The 6,898-nt window shown below is 35.0% G+C and overlaps 2 long non-coding RNA genes across 2 annotated transcripts; both read right to left on the reverse strand.

Moving 5' to 3' along the window:
- Positions 1-3,960: 3,960 nt before the first annotated feature.
- On the reverse strand, positions 3,961-5,091 carry LOC143615852 (uncharacterized). The gene is made up of 3 exons (XR_013150552.1): positions 4,395-5,091; positions 4,118-4,355; positions 3,961-4,033 (listed from the first exon to the last, which is right to left on the reverse strand). It is a non-coding gene; the product is annotated as an uncharacterized LOC143615852 (long non-coding RNA).
- A 212-nt stretch (positions 5,092-5,303) lies between these two features.
- LOC143615848 (uncharacterized) lies at positions 5,304-6,630 on the reverse strand. The gene is made up of 3 exons (XR_013150551.1): positions 6,574-6,630; positions 6,366-6,469; positions 5,304-5,381 (listed from the first exon to the last, which is right to left on the reverse strand). It is a non-coding gene; the product is annotated as an uncharacterized LOC143615848 (long non-coding RNA).
- Between the last annotated feature and the right edge of the window lie 268 nt (positions 6,631-6,898).

Here is a 6,898-nt window from a genome sequence, read left to right on the forward strand (position 1 = left end):
CCAATTTAGTGTTTTTGATATCAGTCATGTACTTGGACCGATTCTGCTTATTTGTTACTCGTGCCAATACCAACATCGTTAGAGTTTTGAACAAAAAAAAAAACAAAATAAAACAAAGCGGTACAAAAGCCTGTACCGTACCAATAAAAATTGGTAAGGGTATCGGGTACTCATTTTTTACTGATTTTCAGTACGAATAGGAATGGTATGAAACTCGAACCCGATGAGAAACCCGAAACCCAAAACATTTAGAACGGGTAATACGTCCCAATAGGGTATGCGACGGGTTTAGGATGACATTTGAAATTTTTGCGGGTTTGGGAAGGGTATGAGATTTGTAATATGCCCGACTACCTATAACATAGCCTTATTTATCCTATTACTAGCTTCATTTACCCGATTATATACCCAGTAACCCGACATAATTTTATTATTTTATTTATTTATTTTAAATATAAATTATTATATTCAATACATTTTAATATAAAATTTTAAAAATATTATTCATCCCCTCCCACTATATGAGATTGCATATAACCACTCCTACATGCTTATAGCTAAAGTTGAAATTTAATATAAGGAGTAAGATACACTACATTTGAAATAATGTGAACCAAAAGTGGTATTCAATTTCATAAACATTGTTATATTGCATAGCAACTCGTGGATATACCTGAAGCCCATGGATGTATCTGATACTTGACGAGTAATTACCATACATTTACCCGACAGGTTTGGGACGAGTCTGAGACTCACAAACTCGACCCATTGCCATCCCTAGGTACGAGTACGCGTACAATACCAATCTCATCCTAATTGATCTAGAATATGCTTTATGGTTCCGTCTTTGGTTTAATAGTTCGGTTTTGTTGGGTTTGAAACTGAACTGCCCATTTCAATTAAATGAAATATACATGTTAGAGTTGCTATACTATTTACTGTACGGAGCTTCATGAAAAATTGAATCAAAAGTTGTTATATTATTTAGTGTACGGAGCTTCATGCAAAATTGAACCAATAAAACATAAGAAAAATATGTTGCCCAAGTGCCTATATAAAGCCTCCAATTTCCATTCAAATACCTTACACATTCTTCCTCATTCCGCCCTCTACTTATCATTATACTCTCTACTTATCATTATACTGCAATAACTCCACTGCTAACATGAGTCGCAAGATTCAATTTACGGAAACCCTCACCCCCTCCTCCTCGACTTGCACCGGTTCCAGTTAGTGGTAGACCTAGAATGATTTTCCTATGGGTTCACCTTTTTCGGTGTTCAAATTCGTACAACCAAAGGTGAAGTTTTTCGGGCTGGTCAGGTCAGGGTTGGGGAATATTTTATAATTAGAAATCATAATAAAACAAAATGCTAGTTTTAAAAACACGTAATAAAACTACAAGGTCAATAAAAAAGAAAAAAATATTACAAGCAATGGGCTGTGAATGCATGATGTGTGAATAAGTCTAGAAGTAACCGGAAACGAAAACGTTCCTCTTTTAGCTATTTAAAACGTCAACTAATAGCATCGTGATGTTTACTAACAAAATCGGTCTAAGAAAGACTAGAACTTTTTAGCTATTTAAAACCCTAACTAATAACACACTGATGTTTATTGGGAAAAAAATTAACAAAATGGGTCTTAGAAAGACTAGATCTTGAGACCTTTCAAGTTTATAAGAGCTTTAGTAATAAGGAGTTTACCACAACACCATCTTAAACATTTTGATACGAGTTCACTCCTATAAATCTAATGGGTTCACTGAAACTTTTTATATATCGTTTTGACGTAAAATTTGAAAATTAATGGTTCTTGTGAACCCGTATTGGATCCGCCCCTCTTCCCGTTTCTTCTTCTGACAGAGGCTACCAAAGTCATAAAGACTCTGACCCTTTGGTCGAAGAGGAGCAACAACACAACGAACAATCAATTTGTTTTCAAGATTATGGAGAACAATTGACATCAAAGAGCGACGGTGAGGTAGATAGCACTGACAAAAAGAAGAAGACTATGGCACGGAGAACAATGTTGAAGAGGACGTTGATGAAAAGATGAAGATCAAGATGAAGTGTAAAATGAAGACAGTCATGATGATGGCTACGTTGGTGGTGCTAAGTCTAATAGGCCTTCCTCCTCCTCCTCCCGTTAGTTCAAAACAAGGATGAGCAGTGTTATTCCTCTAGTATATTTTCATGATGTTTACTAGCTTCTCCGGTTGTTTCCTTAGTTTTAAATTACGTTAAGTGTGTTAGGGTTTAACTTAGTTTTAAATTATGTTATGCATGACTCTTTTTAATCAATTAACAAGTATCTTGTTTTATTTATCGTTTCATCATATATAAAGTTAATAGTTAAAGTGCATGTCAAGAATTTACACCTACACTAGTAACATACTTTTAAAACATGATCGATATATATACTTCAATAATCAAGTCATTTTGATTTATATTTTATTTTAAGAAAATTGGATTTTAATAATCTTAATTATTAACTATTGGACAATAATAATCCCAACTAACAATGTGACTGTTGGCAATTCCAATTTTCAGTTTTGTTACCAACATGGGCGGACCTATGACCAGCTCACGGGGGTTGGCCGACCCTAGTGAAAAATAAAATTTAGTGTTATAGATTTGATTTTATAGCAATCGAACCCTGTGAAATTTTGAAACCGACCCTTGTGTTAAAGAAAAAAGAGTGGCGAATAGAAAGAAAAGGATGATAAAAAAATTCGGCAAGCGATTCACTTTTATTTGAAGAAGATGAAGATAACTAAAAATGAGTTGTATTTTACTATTTTCCAGAGATGAAAGAGACAAAATTCAATATGTTGGACCCACATTGAAAATGACATATCAAAATCTTTTGATATGTCATTTTCAATGTGGGTTCAACGTATTGAAAACAGAAGATCCAAGAGTTAACACAATCGGCTTTAAACAACAGGTTCGTATGGAATAACTGGGTTCCGAGAAAGGTAGGAATTTTGGCTTGGAGAATTGAGTTGGAGAGCATACCACTAATGACATTGTTGGCCAAGAGAAATATTGATGTGGGTTCGGTTTCTTGTCCGATGTGTGGTGATATGGATGAATCAGTCGAACACCTTTTCGTGTCTTGCAGGGTGGTACATCTGGTTTGGCAGGCGGTTTCGTCATGGTGTAAGATTCCAAGCATCTTTGCTCTCGACATTCATGATCTTTTGGATTTGTATAAACTTACAAATTTGCCAAAGCGTAAAGCAAAGATTTTTCATGCTATTTGTTTAGGGTCGATTTGGTGTCCCTGGAATGCAAGATATGATTTGGTATTTAATGGCAAACCGGTTATGGTGGAAAGCAGAGTGGGTGAAATCAAGACGCCTTGTTACCTTTGGATAAAACATAGATCGGGTGAAACTTCATAATCGTGGGAGGATTGGTGTATATTAAAAGTGTAACCGGGTTGGACGAGAATAATTGTAATCGGGTGTTAAAGTCTGTTTCGTGGGTGTTTTGAGTCTAGTTTCTTACTAGGCCCGGTGGCTGTTTGTGTAGTTTTTTATTAATAAATATCTTCGTTTGCCTTTTAAAAAAAAATTACTATAACCTTTTTTTACTTGTTATTATATTCAACCTATTTATTTTATATTCATTTTGTTTATTAGCTTTTTTTTTTCTTTTTTATTTTTTACAGTGAATTCTAATTTAAATCAGCTTATCTAATTTTATCTAATTTACATGAAAACTAGAAATCGTACCCGCGCGTTGCTGCGGGCCGACGATTGTTGATATCCAATGAAAAAACAACGCGTGCATAGTATTCAATACATGGGCCGACGATTGTTGATATCCAATGAAAAAACAACGCGTGCATAGTATTCAATACATTACACGTTTGAATGCTCAAAATGTTATACATGACAAAATTTTAAATAAAATACAACAAAGGTGACCGGTAAGCATCCAGTTGAGAGGTTGCCAAAAACAACACACACCTCTTGAAACCTCTTTTGTGTTTTAACACCAAAAGAGTCTGCATAAGGTAGTGCCTATATTGTGGAGAGACAATACATTTACTTCATACAGTAATATTACAATGCAATAAATAAATTTATAGGCATGATATAACTTACCATATTTTCCTCTTGCTGTAGACGGCAATCGCTTAAGGCTTTGATTGATTATAATATTGCTACCACCCCCCTTGTTGTCACCGAGTGTGAGCTTCATAACACCATGAAGCAACACTGTCATGAGTTGATGTACGTTTGACATTTGTTACTAACTAATCCAATTCTCGATTCAATAGTAAAGCTTCAAATATATATACATAAAAAGGTAATAGTTGGTGATTACCTACTGAAAGAGCCTCTATTGTTATCTCATAATCCACATGGCCCATTAAACAACAAAAATAAACATGAAAGGTACAGGGCACACTCCTAAATATGTGGACTAAAAGTAAACTAATTATAACAAATTAATACAACAAAAGATGAGGCAAATGACCTAATGTGTAGTCCTAATGATGTGTACGAAAACAAAATAAACAGACCAGACCTCAAGCGACGTAAACTTCACGAAAAAGCGAGAGAGATATTTAAATACATGCAGCATAATCTGTTAGGTATACCAAGTTAGCATAGTGACAATTGAACGTACTGATTATCTTGTAATATGTTCACGTACCTGTCAGTAGTTGATCATGTTAGCGTGTGCTGCCAAATCTTCATAGCTGCATGAGTTGAAGTACCGTGATGGAAAACCATGAGTTGCCGTGGCCATAAAATAGTAAACAAATTATAAAAATTAAACTCATCTCATAAAAACATAATAAGTAGAGTAAAAATTAGGTTAAACAAAGTGAAGGTTCACTTATCAAAGACAACAAAGGACAATTTTCCATAAAAAAAATAACCCAGAAGTTGGTTCATAGGATACAGGGCCCGATAACGAAACGCCTTTCAAGGCTCTATCACCAAAACGACCTTGTGTTCGCTGATTTGGAAAGGCTGTATAGCTGCTTTAGGCTACCCAAGTAGTCAAGGGGTCCTTCAAAGAACTGCAAATTATGATTATAGATTTGTTTATTTTACAGTTTGTTAATGTTTAATGGGTAACAGGTAATTAAACAATATATATGAAAATCCATAAATCAAAATAGACACTGGATTGATCAATCATCAACATGTAATCAGTAACAGAAGTTTTAAAATCAAGCCACTAACAAACATCTATTTGAGACTGCTCAAAAAAATCCCAAATTTTTTGACATTCATCATGAAAGGTAATATAGATAAAACATAAAACCAAAATCATAAATACTTGCTGCGAATAACACTAAAATGCAGATTGCACGATTGGATCGAGACAACAACAGAGCAAATACCCAAGAAACTGCACACACGATATGTATGTGTTTAACCAACAAAAATCATCAACATATGATCGGCTAGAATTAAATTCATCTGCGATGAGTGGTGGGATACCTAGAAGGCATTCCTCAATTTTTTCCTACACTTACCACATAATATTAATCCTATTATATCTATCAATAATAATAACAAAACTTATACACAACAGCTATGAATTGCCCTTCATACGATTCCTTCCTTTATAATTCTACGTTGGGATGAGCAAATTCGGTACCGTACCGAAATGGGTATCGATTTAGTACCGAATCGGTACCAAAGTTTTGAGTTTCGGGATCAATATGGTACGGTACCGGTATTTCCCAAATTTTTACCTTCAGTAACGGTACCGCCCCGGTACGAAACCGAATATTTCGGTACCGGTACCAAGAATTCGTGATTTTCGGGATCGGTCGGTACCTTTACGGTACTGAGCTCATCCCTAGTTCTACGTACAACAAAATTTCCCCAAATTAAAAACCCCTAAAACTCCAAATTCACATAACGGAATAAGAAATCTATCAAATTGGAATCAAAGCTTCTTACCAATGACTCGATTACGCTCTTAAAATACTTATTGAAAGAGAAGAGAAAAGAACACCCTGTAGTGACGAAGGTTAGTAGGAGGCAGGAGCGGTGAAGTGGATGGTTATTAGAATGACACGCAGAACAAAGTAAACAGGGAACGTATATGTCAATAACCGCAAGCAGTCAAGTATCGTATTACCTTGGGTACGTGTCTAAAAGTAAATGGTTTTTCTTATGAATAGTTTTGTCTTAGCCAACACTTCATCAAATTACAATCAAATTCAATTAGAACCTCATCAAGTACCTAATTTTGTCCAAAAACTTACCTAATAAGTTAGAAACTACAAATATGCATATGTTTTGCACATATTATGCCTAAAACAAATTATAAGTTAATTAAGAAAAACTATAAATAATGCATAAACAACACTAAATCACTTACTCTGACAAAATTAGGCGGAGCAGGAGCCACAAACATTTGTGTCATCGTGGACCTTAAGTCAGCATACACCCCACTTCACACCACAGTGTAATAACCCTTGCACACTACAAAACCCAAAAAAAACAAAAACAAAAAAACATAAATAATCAAATTCAAAGGAAACAAATTGTTAATGTAAATCAGAGATCAACACATAGCAATTAACAACCTGTCCAGATTGGCAATCCCTAACTCGCACCATCTCATCTCGGCTCCCGGTATACAACCTACCTGACCCGATGGGTGGCATGATACCACCAGCGACCTGCAAATTCATTAGTTAAAAATAGGTTCAAGGTTTTAACAGAATGCAAAAACAACCATAATTGAATTAAAAAAGAGAATATAACAATTACCAATTACCTCAGATAATAACCGAATCAAGATAGCAACCAGGGAAGATGACACGTAGCAGGCAATGATAACATATAACCGACACGGCAGTCATACTCAAGAAAACATGATGAATAAGGTAAGCATACTTAAAGACACAA

Source organism: Bidens hawaiensis, unplaced genomic scaffold (assembly GCF_021521415.1).
Source record: "Bidens hawaiensis isolate Kalapana, Puna unplaced genomic scaffold, B.hawaiensis_p1.1 tig00044695_1, whole genome shotgun sequence".
Classification (NCBI taxonomy): domain Eukaryota; kingdom Viridiplantae; phylum Streptophyta; class Magnoliopsida; order Asterales; family Asteraceae; genus Bidens; species Bidens hawaiensis.